Genomic DNA, 18704 nt, shown 5'->3' with positions numbered 1-18704 from the left:
CAGTAATGCCAAAAATCCCAAAATCAGGAGACCACTAGAGGAAGTCAAAATAGACCAGCTAATAAGGAAATCCAACCAACACAAACACAAACAATCCAAACAAAGATACAGTAATATAGAGCTTAGAATTTGATGAAACCATCAACCATCACAAGGGAGAACCCAAGGCAGCTCCATCCTACCACAAAGCTCAATCCACTACAACAAGGCAAATAGAGCTCAAAAGCAACAATTCAAGCTCCCAAAAAACATGGAATAGAACATCCCAAAAGAAACGTCCAGGTGCAAAAAATCCACCAGAAAATACTGCACGGACCCCCCAGGTCAGGAACAACAAACCAACTAGGAATGGCCCCAAAGATAATAGCCAACTGAAAGAAAAGACAGAACAAGAGAGAGCCCTAGGTTTTCCCCAAAAAAACCACATACCACCTAGTAACCATAGAGGAAGGAAAACCCAGAGCCAAAGTATGCAGCCAAAAATAGCTCCCAAAATAAATTCTAAAGGTATGAGAGCAACCACTAGGAATCTCGTCAAATGCAGAACCTGGACAATCAAAGCTCATACCCCAAACAAAAAAAAATGCAATTAAAATAGGCATAAACATAAAAAAAAATAAAACAAAACTTAAAAAAAAAACCAGGACATTAGAGTAAAATAAATAAACCAATCCATTAATGGGATAAGGGACATAAGCGACAACCATAAAGTTCTCTAGGCTAAAGTTAGCCCCCACACTTCAAAGAGTCAAAACCAACACGAACCAAAATAATAATAATAACTACCAGCAACTAGAAGGGAACTAACCCCAAGAAAAATTCGTAAACTCAATAGCCCAGTGAGCAGAACAACACCAAACAACATCAACTTCTAGCAATCACAAGTGAACAATTCCTAAAAAAAATCACAACCCCAACAGCCCAGCCATATAGAACAATACCAATCAACATAATAATGAATGATCCCATCAACAATATAAAATGAAAAAGTAACCACTACCCAAGGAGACAAAAGACACCAAACAAGAACAGGACCCGAAACCTATAGAGATCAAAAAATAAAAATGCTTGGCTAAATTGAGAGGCAAAGAGACCAATTATAAGAAAAAATAGCAGCAGGAAGCACTAAAACCTTAAGAACCAAATGAAATAATAATCTCAACTATGAACATAGCGCACAACACTAACATCAAGTCTAGGAAGACCTTCCAAAGCGACAGGAATATTAGACCTAATGATGTTTGTGATAAACTCTAAACCATAACTCCATTGAGCAACCCAAGCAGCACTAGCATTACCATCTTTGCAAATATGAGAAAATGAAAAATTCAAGAAAATTAATAAGTTCTTAATCTCCCTAACCTAATAAAACAGATTATAGTTACACCACAAATCATCAATAGAATTAAGAAAAAAGAAATTATAATCTAAAATAACCTTAATAAAAACATTTGCTAAATTAAGAGAAATACACAACCTTAAACCATAGAGAATAGCCATGGTGGTAGCAAAAAATTCATCAGCATTCTATAATAGCCCTGTAAAGGCCATAATAAAACTATCATTACTATCTTTGATAACAGCACCATACTCCATAAAAGATTCAAGGCTAACACCATCCATATTTAGGTGATAAAAGTTAATGGGGGTTTTGTTCCAGTAAATAATTCTAGACTCTTTGACAATAGAACCATCCTCCAGATTAAGACCTAAAGTAGAACCAACAAAAGAATAATTTTTAATGATCTTTACAAATAGCAAATTAATAGGAAAAGTGACAAAAGCTTATCTTTCACATTCTGTATCACCTTATGATGATTCATACGAACACCATTAAATAAGGAGTTACTCCTTTCCATCCATAAATACCAAAAAATGAGTGTAGGAACAACATTTTTTACTTGTCCCTTAGACATAATGAACTAAGTATTAAGCATAGCATAGAGTGACAAATGAGCATTAAAATAATTCAATTGAATCATGTCATCAATAGTGCAAGAGATAAAAACATGATGCATCTTTTCTAAATGATAACAACGTTGACACTTCGAAGGCAAAATAAAACCTCATTTGATGAGATTGTCATCCGTGAGAACTAATTTATGCAGGATTCTCCAAACAAACACAAACACAATAAAAGGAATACTTTAATGCCAAATCATGGAGAAAATATTAGCAATAATTTCCTAGTTCTAAAAGCATGCTAAGTATTCTTTTAGTGAAAGCCACCACCATTAAAAAGATCACATAAGAGAATATCCTTATAATTCGTATTGATAGGCAGATTCAGGATTTGATGAATAATAAAATCTGAAACAACATTAAAATGCTTATCATAGTCCCAATAATTATCAAAAAAGAAAGAATTAACCATTATAGCTGCTTTGGAAGAAGAGTACATGATAGAGTCAATAGACTATTTACCCAACCAATTATCTTTCCAAAAGAAAATATTAAAGTCACCAAGCCCCCAAGAAATGTAAGGCTTAGCATCCCTTTTAACCTTGCAAAGCCTTTGTCACACTCTAGAATCACCTTGATTAAAATCACAAGTAGTAGGGTGCTTACCAACATAGTACTTGGCATACATAAAATTAGCCCAAATGCTAACTTTATCTTGAAAATTATACCACAATTAAAGGAAAAATCCATAGAAAAATCATTCATATTCTTGCAACTTAAACCTCCTCCTTCTATAACACAAGAACATTTCTCCCAAGCAGCCCAGACAATTTTGGAGTTAGTAGAAGTACCTTTCCAAAAAAAAAATATTACTGAGCTTATGCACTCTATTGCTAACCGCTTGAGTCGGAAGAATAGTTTAAAAACTATACACCGGCAAAGGGAAAAGAACACTTTTGGTAAGAGTAACTCAACCACTAAAACTCAAAAAAAGTAGAATCACAAGATAAAAGTTTATTCTGAATAGAGGAAATAAGATTATCAATGTGAAAGATTTTCTTTCTACCTTTAAAAAGAGGAACATCAAGATAATTAATGTGTAATTCACCATGCATAAAACTAGTTAACTCTTTAATGGCTAAAGTACAATCTTTGGTAATTCTCTTAGAAATAATATAACAAATTTTGATTTTGTTAAGAGATAAGCAACTAATCATTTCAAATTGATAGAAAATATCCATATGTTTATGAATCCTGTTAACATAAGCATTAGTGAAAACTATAAAGTCATCAGTAAAGCATAAATGAGATATGGGAAAACAACCCAATGTTATAAATTAAAGACTAGGAGTATTCTCAAAAAGGTTGGTAAGACCCCTAGATAAAAATTTAGCCGCAATAATCAAGAGAGCAGGAGAAATAGGATCACTTTGTCTTAAACCATGAGATGATTTAAAATAAACAATACTAGACCCGTTAATAATAATATAGAAATAAACACCATCAATACAATTCCTAATAAGTTTAATAAAAACCAAATTAAATCCAAAGAAATTTAGAAAGTAGTAAATAAAGTTCCCATTAATATTGTCATTGGCCTTGACAATATCAAGTTTCAAAATCAAGTTGCCCCCTCTAAACCTAACATCCAAGTCTTGGACAAGTTCTTGAGCCAACAAAATAATATTTGTAATGGCCCTCCTAGTCACAAACCCCATCTAAGAAGGATAGATAATTCTTGGTAAAATAGATGTAAGACAATTCATGAAAAAACTAGAAATCAATTTGTTAAAAAAGGTATTGAGACTGATAGGTCTAAAGTCAATCCAAGTACTGTCAAAGTTATTTTTGTGAATAAACATAATAGAAGTAGAAGTAAAAAAACTTGAGGATGAAATTACCAGCAAAGAAATTCAAAACAATAGAAAGAAGATCATTATTGATAATATGCCAAGGTTTTTGAAAAAATTAGTGGTAAAACTCTCAGGCCCAGTAACAGAGTCTCTATTCATACCAAAAAGAGTCTCTTTAACTTCCTTGAGAGAAGGATGTTTAGAAAGATTCTCATTATCCCCTTGGGTTATAAGGCTAGGGATAAAAGAATGATCAATAATCTTATTGCGAAACTGATTTGAGGGAATAGACTTTAAATTAGCAAATATTTCTTTTTTTTTATGACTGCCTTACCTACTAATGTTTTACGTCTACAAGATTAAATTGCTAATCGAACCAGCTTAAGATTGGGTAAATTAGGATTTAGTAAGTTTATATTATACGTCAAGTGTCTTTTACCTTTTCTTTAGTCAATTGTAAATGATATGGATCCCGATGCTAAGTAACCTTGCACACACACACACACACATAGGAAAAATTCAATCTATTGGATTAGAGTTTTTTATTTTTGATCACATCGTCCAAGATAATCAATTAAAAAAAAACCCTAATTAGGGCATCCTGGTTAAGGTAACCACAATTAAGGAAATCATCCTGGATGATATTAGCATCATCCTGAGCGATAGGATCAATTAAAAAAGAATCAGCCACATTATCTATTTAGGCATCTTTTATTTTTTGGAATCGTCCGGGACATCTTCTGGATGATGCAGCATAAGTATGCTTAAATTAATCTGGAAATTAAGGAAAGAAATTAAGGTATAATTTGAAAGTTCGTTAGGGATGTTAGGCCTATGAACTGGCCCAAAGCTAATTAAGAGAGAGAGGTAAATTGGTAAAAACTATCTTTCAATCAAAACTCAAATCAAAATCAATATCATCACAAAGAAAACCAAATGTAGAAATTAAATGCATAAGTATTAAAGGAAAGAACACACCAGATTTATAGTGGTTTGGTCAAATCTTGACCTACATCCTCTCGTTGGAGGTACCCTCCAAGTATTGCACTAAACTAAGTGTCTCTCCTTTATCCCCCACAGCTAGGCGGAGAAGCCCTTACACAATCACTTCCACCTTCCCCGGTGCGGCGGAGTTGCCGCATGCTTTGACGCCAAAGAGATCTTCTTCTTTGGTGAACTTCCCTCGAGACAAGCCTGTAATCCAACGGTATTCCGGTGCAACCTTGTTGGAGCAACCGTGTGGAACCCCCTCCGCACTCCCTTGACTCCCACCTCACAGGATCTTCTCCCTCTCTCAAACTCCACCCTTTCCTCACTCCCTTTCAATCTCTCTGTTCAAGTTTCCCCCAAAAGAACGAAGCTATAATGGCTGCCAAAGACCCTTATAAAGTCTTATGTCATAGCTTAAATAGAAGAGATAAAAATGAGCTCATTAATGCAAGTTGCTGACATTATCATCTAGGATGATATTCCTTTCGTCCTGTGCGATCAGTGCAAATTAAGCCCAATCAGCCCAGATGATTTGAGACTATCAGAAGAAATTTGTTCATATCATCCAAGACAATAATATATCATCCTAGATGATCAGTATAAATTGTAGAGTATCGAACTGAACATCGCCCTAAAAAAAGAGCTGTTCGAATTCCAATCGTCTAGCATATTGGCCAGGATGATCTGGCGATCGTCCAGGACGATTTGATCATGCAACCAAGTCATAATTGCTTTCCAAAATTCAAGAGAAATTTTGGAAATTTTGTCTTGCATCGTTCGGGATGATATTTTATAGTCCAGGATGATCCTCCGGGATGATGTCCAAAAATAAGTAATTCCTAAATAGATTTAGCGGCAGATTCTTTCTAAATTGAGCATATCGTCCTGGCCGATACAAAATCATCCAGGACGATGTTTTTTACATAATGACAGCTGCTTTAATAAGAATGCACTAATCAGGGTTTCTGCGCTTGAACCGATCATCCAGGATGATATAAATATCATCCTGTACAATGTTACCAAAATAGTAACCTTTTGGGAATAGTTAGAGAATCTTCCAAGTTACAAAGCATCAGGAGCCACACCACATACAATAGACTCTAGAAAGGAAAAGGGTTACAAATTGACTCAGACCTAGTCTACCCAATCTTGAGCTGGTTCCAAAATATAGTCTGATCTTGTAGACCTGTAATGTTAGTAAATAAGGCAGTCATAGAGAAATAAGAGTATTTGCAAGAAGGGTATTTGCTATCATAAAAATCATAATCCACGAAAACAGATCTACAACAATCTTCTCCTTTTTGATGATGGCAAACATTATGATTTGAATTTGCAAATAGGAAAACATTTTATCTTAATCTCCCCATCACTAGAATAAAACTTTAAAAATAGGAGAGATAAAAATAAATTATTATTTTTTAAATTTTTGAAAGAAAGAAAAAAAGACAAAGGATACAAATTCAACAATATGTTCTCCCCCTTTGACATTATAAAAAAGAGAAGGGGCACAAACAAAATGATTAAAAGACCAAATGATCTCTGATATAGTGAATAAAATAAATATTCTTAAAATGAGAAAGTTACCTCTTAGTTTTAATAAAAAACTTAGTAGAATTGTATTGACAATGTATAGACCAGAAAATGTTAGAAATTCAGAACTTGATGATCTAAACTCATGTTTTTTAAAAAGACTCAAAATTTTTTTAATTCAATATCTAAATCAAGGAATAAATTAGAAAAAGAAACACTAATTTTTAAAAATTCCTTTCATAAAATATATCTAATAGAAGATTAATGCACGAATTGTTGAATCAGGAACCATATTTTTCAAAATCAAGTATCGAAAGTATCAAGGTTTTTCTTAAGCTATTAAGAAGTACGAGAATGATATATTTAGTGGGCTCTATTTAGTTGGCTCATTTTATGCCTCTTATCAATTTGAATTGTGCTCTTTGCGTATCTTTTGATTTTTAATACACTTTTGTGTATATTTTTCAATTTGATGTCTTGGTGCATCTTTTATTTTTGGCATCATTAAATTATTTTTTTTTAATTTTTTTTTTAAATATGCTACCTTTCTGAAATCTTAAAAACAAAAGTAAACCCATCCTATTGACAAAACAAATTCTTGATTAAGAAAATTATGAGTTAGATTTAACAACTTGCAAAAGATCCCTATATGATAAAAAAATGTAGGGATATCAAAAATTTTAGTTTCAAAGACTAATTTAAAATATAAAAAAGATTTTAAATCAAAAGTAGAATAACCTCTTTTAGGAAATAGAGATTGAGAGTCAAAAACATGAGTTTTCTTCCTTTGAGTGTTTTTAGAGAAGTCAATCACAACTTACAAAGATTTCAAGAAAAAATTAGGAAGTAGATTTTTCATTTTTAAAAAAGTGAATGTGTGTGTTGATCAGAGAAAAAAATTTCACGAAACAAGAAGAAAAAAAATCAAAGAATAAACAAAGACAAAAACACAAAATAAAATTGAAATAAAATAAAAAACCAAAAATAACTAAAAACAAAAAATAACACAAACACATAAACAAGGCTTTTAACCATTATCTTTCCCCATGTCCGATGCTTCAAAAACTAGGTTTGCCTAGGAGATTTTTTGCTTTTCATTATTTCCCCAATTTAAAATTTTCTTCGCTTTATCCTTTTCTTTCGCAGGAAAATTCTTAAATTAGGGCACTAATTTTTCATATGTCCAGGCTTCCAACATCGAAAGCAAATAACGTTACAAGAAATATTAACATCCTTACAATTTTTACCTTTCTTCCATTTTTGTTGATGCTTATTCTTTGGTGAGCTTTTTAATTTGCATGTTAAGTCATTGCTTTCGTCACCAACTAACCTATGTTTTTTGTATCTTCAGCTTTTAGAATAATCTTTCACCTGCATTCAAATGTCTTTGACCCAAACTTTGCTCGTAGGCAATGAGTGAGCCAATCAAATTATCAATAGAATAATCATTCAAATTTTTTGATCCATAAATAGCAATAATTTTAGCATCAAACCTATCTAGTAGACAATAAAAAATTTTGTTAATTTTTTCAAAATTTGAAAATTCTTTTCCTAAAGCATGCAATGATAACACAATTTGAATAAACCTGCTATACATGTCTAAGATTATCTCATAAGGTTTCATGGAAAACAGTTCAAAATTATGCAACTTGGATTGCTTGATTTCACTAGTGCCTTTGTATATGATGTGTAATTTATCCCAAACTTCCTTACCAGTAGTGCACGTGTATACTAACATAAAATCTTCAGAATTTAATGCATAGAAAAAGCAATTTAAAGATTTTGCATTCAATTGAGCATCGATTCGTTCATCTCTATTCCATTGACTAAAAGGAATGTCAGCTTTAATTCCATCTAAAATACATGACCATAATGAATAACCAGTTAAAATCATATGCCACATGCGAAAATCAATTGATTACAAAAAAATAGACATGCAAATTTTCCAAAAATCAAATGTAATATTTTCAAACAAAGGTGGTCTGGTGATTGAATAACCTTCCACAATATTATGATTTGAAAAATTAGCCATGGATCGAAATTGAAAAGCTTTTAAAAACTAGATTTTATGAACACTGCTCTGATACCACTTCAAAGTATGTTGGGGATGTTAGGCCCTATGAACTGGCCCAAAGCTAATTAAGAGAGAGAGGTGAATTGGTAAAAACTATCTTTCAATCAAAACTCAAATAAAAACCAATATCACCACAAAGAAAACCAAATGTGGAATTAAATGCAGAAGTAATAAAGGAAAGAACACACCAGATTTATAATGATTCGGTCAAACCTTAACCTACTACTTCTTGGAGGCTCCCTCCAAGTATTGCACAAAACTAAGTGTCTCTCCTTTAGCCCCCATAGCTAGGCAGAGAAGCCCTTACACAATCACTTCCACCTTCCCCAGTGCGGCGGAGTCGTCAGGTCCTTTGACACCAAAGAGATCTTCTTCTTTGGTGAACTTCCCTCAAGACAAGCCTTAAATCCGATGGTATTCAGGTGCAAGCTTGCCGGAGTAACCGTATGGAACCCCCTCCACACTCCCTTAAGTCTCACCTCATAGGATCTTCTCCCTCTCTCAAACTCTACCCTTTCCTCACTACCTTTCAAACTCTCTCTTCAAGTTTCCCCCAAAAGAATAAAGCTACAATGTCTACCAAATACCCTTACAAAGTCTCATGTCATAGCTTAAATACAAGAGCTAAAAATGACCTCATTAATAAAAGTTGTCGACATTATCATCCAGGATGATATTCTTATTGTCCTGTACGATCAGTGCAAATTAAGCCCAATCAGCCGGGACGATTTGAGACGATTAGAAGAAATTTGTTCATATCATACAGGATGATAATATATCGTCCTAGAAGATCAGTATAAATTATGGAATATCATATTGAACATCGCCCTGAAAAAGAGCTTTCCGATGTCCAATCATCCAGCATATCGGCCAGGATGATCTGGCGATCATCCAGGACAATTTGATCGTGCAATCAAGTCATAATTTCTTTCCTTAAATTCCAGAGAAATTTTTGAAAAATTGTCCTGGATCGTCCAGGATGATATTTTATATTCAGGATGATCCACCAAGATGATGTCAAAAATAAGTAATTCCTAAATAGATTTGGCAGTAGATTCTTTCTAAATTGAGCATATCGTCCTGACCGATACAAAATCTTCCAGGACAATGTTTTTTGCATAATAACGGCTGCTTTTTAATGAGGATGCCCTAATCAGAATTTTTGCTTTGAACTGATCATCCAGGACGATATAAATATCGTCCCAGACGATGTTACCAAAAATAGTAACCTTTAGGGAATAGTTAGAGAATCTTCCAAGTTACAATGCATCAGGAGCCACACCACATACAATAGACTCAAGAAAGGAAAAGGGTTACAAATTGACTCAGACCTAGTCTACCCAATCTTAAGCTGGTTCCAAAATACAGTCTGATCTTGAGGACCTGCAATGTCAGTAAATAAGGAAGTCATAGAAAAATAAGAGTATTTGCAATAAGATTGTTTGCTATCATCAAAATTATAATCCATGAAAATAGATCTGCAACATGATTGCTCGATCATATCATGAGATTATCTGGGATGATCAGTTAACAATCCTTAGTTCTTCTTGGACGATCAAAAATTGGCCTTGCTCCATTCAAGGTGATGTTCTAGATGATATATGATGTTTAAACTAATTATCCTGGACAATCATGAGATCGGCCTTGATAATCTTATCAATTTTTCATTATCAAGATATCCATTCAGAGCAATGTTTTGGATGATATGTGATGTATTGAACTAATCATCCAGGATGATCACAAGATCATTCTAAATAATCAAGTTACTTTTTCATCATCCAGACATCCATCCTGGGTGATGGTCTAGATGATATTCAATGACTTAAACTAATCGTACAGGATGATATCATCCCAAGTCATCCTGTATAATATGAAAAAGTTAACCTTCTGATCATCCCAAGTCATCCTAGCTGATTGAGCTGAATTTGTACTGTTCATACAGGATGATATTCAGATCGTCCTGGATGATAATATGGGTTTATTGGAATAAAGAGCTAATTTGAAGCTCTTATATATAAGTCCTCTTGTTTTACCAAAGAGTAATCTTTTGCTACTATCTTGACTTGAGAGAGGCAAGAGGAGAAGGAGAGTAACAAGGAGAGTGAGAGGATCTTGTGAGGGGGAATTTGTGAGAGATTTCACAAAGGATTCTCCAAGAAAGGATCCAAGTTATCTTTTATAATTATCATCCCTAGATCCTTGGAGGTTCACGAGAGGTCTACTTCAGTAATTGATCGAGGTTCTCTGCCTACTTCAGGAGGAAGAAGAAGGAGTCGGGTTCTCTGGTTACTTTATAAGGAAGCAAAAGGATACAGGTTCTCTGCCTCACCAATATTAGTGGAAAGGAAGTTTGTACAGGCTTCTCCAAATTGTTGTGGGAGTAAAAGGAGAATCATTGAGTTTAGTGCAATACACGGAGGGTGCATCCGATGTGTGGACATAGGTTAAGTTTACCGAACCACTTTAAATTTTTGTGTTCTTTATTACTATTTTTCTGCATTTAATTTTTGCACTTTGATTTTATTTATGGTGAATTATGGTTTGGTTTGAGTTTGAATTTTTGATTAAGAAATTTTTAAAATACCAATTCACCCCCCACCCCCCGCCCCTCTTGGTTAGCCTTAGGCTAGTTCATAAGGGCTTAACATCTCTAACGAACTTTCAAGTGGTCTCACAACGAGATTTATAAAATTGAGTTTTTGAAAACTTTTGAATTTTGATCCAAGGCTAACACTGATAATCTTAATATTGTTGAAGGGTACTCTATTATCGAACCACCTTTGTTTGACAATATTCTTTTTTTATTTTTGGAAAACTCGTATGTCTACATTTTTACAATCGTTTGACTATCACATGTGAATGCTTATTAAAGAAGGTTATTCACCTCTAACACGTGAAATTAATGGCATTGAAATGGAACTTCCTTTTACTGAATGGACTTATGATTAAAGAGATTTAACATAACTTAATGCAAATAGTTTGAACTATTTTTTTATGCTCTAAAATCTAAAGATTGCATGTGTGTTTCAACTTGTGCTACCGGTAAAGAAATTTGGGTTAGATTGTGTATTACTTATGAAGGAACAAATGATGTTAAGCAATCTCGGTTGAATATTTTATTTTATGACAACGAACCTTTTTATATAAAATCTACTGAATCAATTTGTAATATGTATACTAGGTTTACTCAAATTGTCACCTAACTGCATTCTTTTGGAAGAGAACTCACAAATTTTAAAAAAGTTAACAAAATTTTGAGATGCTTGCCTTCTTCCTTTGATGTTAAGATTATTATAATTAATGAATATAAAGATTTAAATACTTATTCAATTAATAACTTACTTGGATTACTCATTGCTTACGAGCAAGGGGTGAATTACAAAAAGCTTGATGTAGGTGAGAAAAAGAAGGAGAAAATTATCGAGCTAAAGGCCAACGATATGGACACTAATTCTTCCGAGTCTAAAAGTGATGATGTTGCCTTAATCACGAGGAAATTCTAAAGCTTTCTAAGAAAGAAGCATAAGAACCATCAGAAGTGAAATAAAGGTAAGGGTAGCAAAACTTTTAGGAGTTATAATACAAACTATTTTGAATGCAAGAAGCCGTGACACATTAAAGCAAATTATCCTACACTCAAGGCTCACCCTAGTAAGGAGAAACCTAAGTTCAGAAAGGAAAAGGACAAGAAGCGATTCCAAAAGGCATTTGAGTGAATTATGCTTCTAACTCCTTTGAGATTAAAGCTGAAGAGGAGACTACAAACTTGTGCTTAATGGAAGACGATCATCTTGGTCAGTCTAATCAAAAAGAGGTATATGAACTAACCTACAAACAATTACTTGAAGTTTCAAAAAAAATTATTGCATCATATCGGAAACTTAGGAAATCACATGCTAGTTTGAAATTTAAGTTTTTAAATTTGCAAAAAGAGCATGAAATCTTACTTAAAGATCACTCTACAATTGATAGCAATCACATGTCACTATTTAATGAGCTTGATGCATTAAACACAAAGAATATTAAATTTTTTAATGCACATGATTCCTTAAATTCATCCCATGTTGAGTTAGAAAAAGAGTTTAAAAAATTAAAAGTACTTGAGGAAAATAAGACTACACCAACACCTGATCCAAAGCCAAAAGTTTTGAAACCTAGGAAGAGGCTCTATAACCCAAATAGATTAGTAAACCCTTTTCCTAGTGTTAGAAATTTTTCTTGGAACATGCTAGGACACATTTCACACACTCTTACTATTCAATATAGCACACAATGGGTGTGGAGACCCAAATTGCATGATTCATAGTATAACTACATGCATTGCATTCTTATTTTCATAAGAAGGGTCACAAACCTGTTTAGGTTTCTAAATCTGATGTTTGATGTTTTTATAGGCTTGCTCTCACAAAAGCACTCATGAGAGCATATGGTACTTGGACAGCAGAGGCTCACGACTCTTAATTACATAAATTTGCTACTTAATAAATTCTTATTTGCATATATTCTACTCTATTACTTATTTATTTTTATTCTTTCTTTTTAGTTGTGAGTGTTATTTTTTTTATTATTTGCTATTATTTTTGTTGAGATTTCATCTTTGATGTTATTATTGTTTTGTTTTTCTTTTTGGTTATAGCTGTAATGATATTTTATGCCTTATTTTAATTTTTGAGATTTTGTAGTTAATGTTTAACATCCCTAAATCAGTTAAAGGGGGAAACATCATTAATTGTTTCCCTTCCTCAAAATTCTTTTAGTGGTGTAATTTTTTTTTCTAAATAAAAATTTATCTCAAATTAATAAATGGACTTTGTGATTTAGATCTTCTCTATCTTGATATAGTAATCTATCTTATATAAATAATATTCAAAGTTATTAAAACACTTTCATCCATCCATAGTCTTATTATTGCATTTATACTATTAATTTGGTTCTATTTTCTAGTTTATTCTTCATTATATTAGAGAGTAAGTTTTTATTCTCTAATATCTAGAAGATATACTCATAACTGAGAGTATTTAAGAGTTTCAAAATAGATTTAGCTTGCAAAAAAAATGTCAAGGGCATAAAATGAGCCCCAAAAGAATGATGAAAAGATAAGCAATGACCGCCAAAAATTAAAAGAAACACAAAGTGTATCAAAAATCAAAAGATGGGCAAAGTGCACCAATCAAGTGACAAGAGTCATAAAATGAGCCCACCAAAAGCAAGTTTTCTTCTCTTTCAAACATTTAAATCTTAGAAGAATTCATGTGTCATTGATTTTTGTAAGGACTTGTATTTGAAACTCATTATTGTGACTAATTACTTTGGTATATTATTCTATAAAATATTTTTCTGGAACGAAGTTTTGAACAGATCTTTTTTTCTTATCCAATTAATTTTTTTATTTAGATCTTTATTTTTAAAAGACAGTTTAGCTTGAGAGAAGTCTGAGTTTGGGCAAACAGGATCGATTGTTCTAACATTTTTCAGATTTCAACGATGATAACTCATTGATTCTTACAAATTTTTAATTCAATCGCATTGAGAACTTATCATATTCAAGCTTTGATAAAAAAACATTTACTTTTCATTTATGTTGTTGTTTTTAGTGTCTTTTTCCTATTTTATTTTTATCTTTTACAATTGATTTTCATGTTTTTGGGCCTTCTCTAATCAGCTCCATCCATCCCCTAAATTTGAACTTTTTGTCACATCATCTTGGATGATATTTATATCATCCTAGATGATTTTTTCAATCCACTCTCCTACAGCTGATTTGACTTCTCTGCATCTGATCATCCTGGATGATCCATTACCATCCTGGATGATCTAATTGCCTTTTGCTTCAATATTTCTTAATCATCCTGGAGGATCCCCCTCATCCTGGACAAACTTTTCAATCTCTGATCAGTTATTGGTGATCATCCTAGATGATCCACCTATTCATCTTGGATGATCCACATGTATGTTTGTTACATGACTTTAATTCCACCGATATGATCAATTATTGTCGATTGTCCTAGATGATCCACCTAATCCTCTCGGATGATATGCTTTTTCAACGGTCATCCGAAATGTCTCCTCAGGATGATAACCTGTGTCTTATCATCTTATATGATGTATGATTGTCCTGGATGATATTATTGTCTTTTTTACCAATTCTCTTGTATGTAATTATTTCAACAAATCGTCCTTGATGATTCTCCGATCATCCTGGATGATAGGTTCGTATCTTCAAAAACTAAAGCTGAGAAATGGTTTTTCTCACCAAAAACTTTTCCTTTCTTCCTTGAACTCCATGTTTCTCTATTTTCTTGTACTCATGGCTTGAGGAAAGAGATCCATAATGCCTTTAAAAAGCTCTTCAAAAGCCAATCTTGACACTCAATTCACTGAGGTGGCCGACCAACCAGCCAATCTTTGATACAAGATGGCTGGGATCACTTTATTTAGGAAGGTCAACCCTTACATACTTTCTTATCCTATCCTCAACTTATTTACGCACACATCTCTTACCATTATCCTTACACTTACCATCCTGTTCAATTCTGAATTGTTGTTTGAGTTATTTATTAGCCTTCGCATCAATTCCTCCTTCAATGCTCGTAAGTCTTATGTTAATAGGCATCCTATAGAATTAAAGCTCGTTAGGGATGTTAAGCCCTATAGAACTGGCCCAAGCTAACCAAGAGGGGGGTGAATTGGTATTTTAATTTTTTTTTTCACAAAGAACAAAAAACACATAAACCAAAATCACACCACGAGAAAAATAAATGTGGAATTTAAAGTGCGGAAGCAAGAAACAAGAACACAGAGATTTATAGTGGTTCAGTCAACTCGACCTACGTCCACTCCCCAGAGGTTCCCTCTGAGTATTGCACTACAATCGTGACTCTCCTTTATCCCCCACAGCTAGGCGGAGAAGCCTTTACAAAGAACCTCCTTTTTGCCACCCCGGCAAAGCAGAGAACCTATCTCCTTTTGCTTCCTCCTGAAGCAGGTAGAGAACCACAACCAGATGTTGACTCCTTACCTCTACCGACCCTTTCACAGATGAGAAACTCTAGACGAAGAAGAAGCAGAGCGATCCTTGAAGCAACCCTTGAGAATCCCCTCATAACTCCCCCTCACAAGATCCTCTCTCTCTCCGTTCTCTCTCTTTCTCTCCTCAAGGTCTTCTCGGGTCAAGGAAGCAGCAAAAGATTGTTTAAAATGTTGAACAAGAGCTCTTAAATAGAAGAGTTTCAAATGAGCTCATTAATTGCAAGTTGCCAACAATATCGTCCAGGCCGATATAGACATCGTCCTGGCCGATCAATACAAATCTCAGGAGATCGACCAGAGCATCGCTCTGAATGCAATCTGGATGATTAAAAATTGGCTTGATCATTCAGGCCAATCGCATGACCGTTCCGGCCGATCAGTTCTAATTAGAGGAAAATCGTCCAGAGCATCGCCCTGAATTCGAGCTGGCCGATATTTATCGTCCGGAAGTAACTAAGGTTTTTGAATAGATCGCCCTGGCCGATCCTGCAATCGTCTAAGACGATATGATCGTATCAATCATCCTTAATTATTTCCTTGATTTGTCTGATTAATTATGGCATAATTGTGAATATTGTCCAGGCCTATCCAAGATCATCCTGGCCGATTACCAAAAATATAAAATACCTTAATTATTTATGGGGGCAATATCTTTCTGTTTTGAGCTTATCGTCCTGGCCGATACACATATCATCCAAGATGATCTGTTAATGACGGCTTCCTTAATTAAGAATCCTTGTTTAGATTTTATATTTTAAGTGTGATCGTCAAGGACGATGTAAATATCGTCCTGGTCGATGTGGGAAAAAACAGAAATTCTAAGTCTCTCAAGTGTGTGTGTGTGTGTAGGGTTACTTAGCATCAGTCTCTTTGACCATTATAAATAGACTCAAGAAGAGAAAAAACAAAGTACAGACTGACTAAACCCTAAACCTACGCAATTTTGAACTGGCTTCGTTTGTTCGTCCGATCTTCGATTCCTGAAAAGTTAGAAGTAACAGACAGTCCAAGAGAATCAATAGTATTTATCAATCATAAAAACATAAGTCATGAAACTAGATTTGCAACAATCTCTACCTTTTTGATGATGGAAAACACAAGTAGGAAAAACTCAAAAAAAATAGCAGTTCATTAAAATTTCAAAGTTACAAGCACATCAACTTTTCCTACCACAACATACTCCCCCTTTTGTCATAAAAAAAAGAGGGTCCTAGACACACAAAGGAAAACAACACAACAGAAACTAAAACAAACTACAAGACAAACTACAGAAAATGGAAAATAGACAATAGAAAAAACAGACTAGAAAAATGAGGTAACCTGATCATCAGATGGAGGTGGTGGAGGTGGCTGCTTAAAGTAGCTGGCAAGCGAAGTAAACTGAGCATTGAACCAGGCGATGTCTTTGTCATGCTGCTACTACTGGTGAGTATTGTAGCTATCAAAACGTGCTAAGTCCTCTGTGCTGTGCTGCTCATAGCGGGCAATGTCCTCAGAATGTTGCTGCTCCTGTGCAGCAACATAAGCGTCAAAGCAGGTCTCCCATCGATCAAACCTCTCTATCAACTGATCAAACGGTGAGTGCAGGTGGAGAGGAACATGATCAGGAACGGGAGTGGGAGCGTGAGCCTCCTCCTCCTCAGGCCCCCGACCTTCCTCATCTCCTGGGTGGAGACGAGTACTATGAAGGGTACTGAAGGAATTGTTTGAGTAGAAGAGAGTTGGAAGGTTGGGTGGAATATGATACTGAAGTTGGTATTTGGTTTCAAGGACATAGGCTATGAGGTGTCCTAAAGCTAGATTGGGTTTTCTGTTATGGCCTGGATCATGAATAGTTGTTAAATGATCAATATAGCAAAAGAGTAGATCAGTGGCATTAAATTCTCTTCGGGCCATGATGAAAAAGGTAGTCAAAGAAAGTAGAGGGGTGATGTGGATTCGGTCCCCAGCTTTTGGTATATTGGAGGTGCGAAGGACATGCTGAATTGTCCTAGCATCTTTGACTAAAGAGCTAGTCTCTCCAACATGAAAGGGTGTGTTGGTTTGGCGAAGAAAATGGTTTTTCGTGGACCAATCAAAATCAGGATTTGTAATGATTATGTGCAGCTTATCCCCGGAGGTGGATAGCTGTAAAAGCTTCGCACAGTCCTGATATGTGATCTCGACTGGGCGTCGATTCACATAGGAGGTCAGGGCTGTGAAAGTAGAATTTATGCGAAGATTTGCATAAAATTATAGCAGAAGTTTAGAAGAAAAAGGGACAGCGAGTGTAAGTATGAAACAAAGATAAATGTGGGCAAAGAGATCCATTACCGGATACGAATGGTGTGCAGGATTGATTGTTTTGGAAAGGGTAATGCCACACTCTTTGTAGCGACGGTAAGCAGCCTGATCCTCTTCCTCCCTGAATCGAGGGTCCATAGGGGCCCTCGAGGAACTTCCAGAAGCTTGTCGGACATGTTTTCCACCAATCATAGTAAGGAGTTAGCAAGAAAACACAAGAGGAGAAGGGATGTGAATTGAAAAATATGGCTGGAACGGCCAGAATTTAAAGAAGCGGCCATATCGTCCAGGCCGATCGCAGAATTGTCAAGGACGATATGGCACAATAATTTCATACAGGCCGATTGGTTAAAAAGGCGATCCGATCGTCTGGGCCGATTAGGTGTATCATCCAAGACGATGCACAATAATTGATCGTACCTGCTTAAAATGTTTAAAATCTGTGCCACGTGTATCGTCCAGGACGAACAGTGGATCGGCCAGGACAATTGTCCAATAATGGATCGTGCAGGGCCGATTTTAAGGATTTAAATGTGCTGAAACGTAGATCGTCCAGGACGATCGAGTGTATCGGCTAGGACGATGACCATAAAATGCATCGGCCATGATGGAATATGTTATCGGCCAGGACTATCATCATGATTGCAACAGAGTTTGATCAGATCGTCCAGGACGATATAGTATTGTCCAGGACGATGAGTTATAGCAAGCATAGAAAAGATTAGCAGATGGAATTTTGAAGAGAATTTGTCCTATCGTCCAAGATGATATGAGAATCAGCCAGGACGATGTGACTAGAATTTGAAAAATAATGAAGGATGGTGATGATCAAAGCCCTCAAAAATAAAACAAAAGAAAAGCAGAAGAAAAGAAAAAGAACAGCGATAAAAAGCTTAAAACAAACAATTTGAAAAGAAGACAATTTTTTTTTAATCTATCGAAGCAATTCATATGAGAATTTCTTAAATGATTTAAACTTTAGAGTTTCAAGAGATCAATAGGTTAACAAATTTCAATCGGAAGAAGGTAGAATATCCGATTCT

This window comes from Dendrobium catenatum, unplaced genomic scaffold, assembly GCF_001605985.2.
Source record: "Dendrobium catenatum unplaced genomic scaffold, ASM160598v2 fragScaff_scaffold_1056, whole genome shotgun sequence".
In the NCBI taxonomy this organism is placed as follows: domain Eukaryota; kingdom Viridiplantae; phylum Streptophyta; class Magnoliopsida; order Asparagales; family Orchidaceae; genus Dendrobium; species Dendrobium catenatum.
The sequence above is the reverse complement of the archived record's forward strand: the minus strand, read 5'-3'. Positions refer to the sequence as shown.